Genomic DNA, 572 nt, shown 5'->3' with positions numbered 1-572 from the left:
CTGCTGAAGGTCTTCCAAAAACCTTCATGCCTAAAAGTCTTTGAGGTTGAACCTTAACTGATGGGCCTTTAAAGGAGGAGGCTTAAGTCGCCGAACCCTTCTAGCGTTATTTCCTGCTCCCAACAGATAATGGCCTTGCATCAACTGTCCCTCCCCGAGGGGAAGGAAATCCTGTCATAGGCCTCTTCCCAGAGGGTGAGTGCAACATGATGCTCCCTCCAGAAACAGCCTCACAGTTTTGGGACAGTGGCATAAAGAAACCAGACGAAACCCAGCTTTAAATTGGGGGTCATTAAATTGTTCAGATTTGAAAACCGAGGCGTGATATTTTTTTTTTTTTTTGGGTGCCATTCCCTTTATTAGAAACTCCAAATTGCCTAAGACTCTGCCTCATTTCTGGCCTGTAGTGAGGAGGTGCCGCACAATCGGGCATAGTGTGCTGCTCTCCAGCTTGAGCTTTCCATGGATGATCGTGTGGAAAGAGTTCAGTCGTTTGTTGGAGTGTTTCAGTCCCACCTAACAGCGTCACGGTTTATGACCTCCTCCGGGACTGGCACTATCCTCTCAGATTA

General features: G+C 47.6%; 1 protein-coding gene across 1 annotated transcript in view; it reads left to right on the top strand.

Moving 5' to 3' along the window:
* NDFIP1 (Nedd4 family interacting protein 1) overlaps positions 1-572 on the top strand; it is a gene marked incomplete at its 5' end in the record, with an annotated part of 6,926 nt that overhangs the window by 4,802 nt on the left and 1,552 nt on the right. The window lies entirely within an intron of this gene.

This window comes from Eurypyga helias, unplaced genomic scaffold (assembly GCF_000690775.1).
Source record: "Eurypyga helias isolate BGI_N326 unplaced genomic scaffold, ASM69077v1 scaffold29782, whole genome shotgun sequence".
In the NCBI taxonomy this organism is placed as follows: Eukaryota; Metazoa; Chordata; class Aves; order Eurypygiformes; family Eurypygidae; genus Eurypyga; species Eurypyga helias.
Note: the sequence above shows the minus strand (reverse complement) of the source record. Positions and strands in the feature narration are given on the sequence as shown.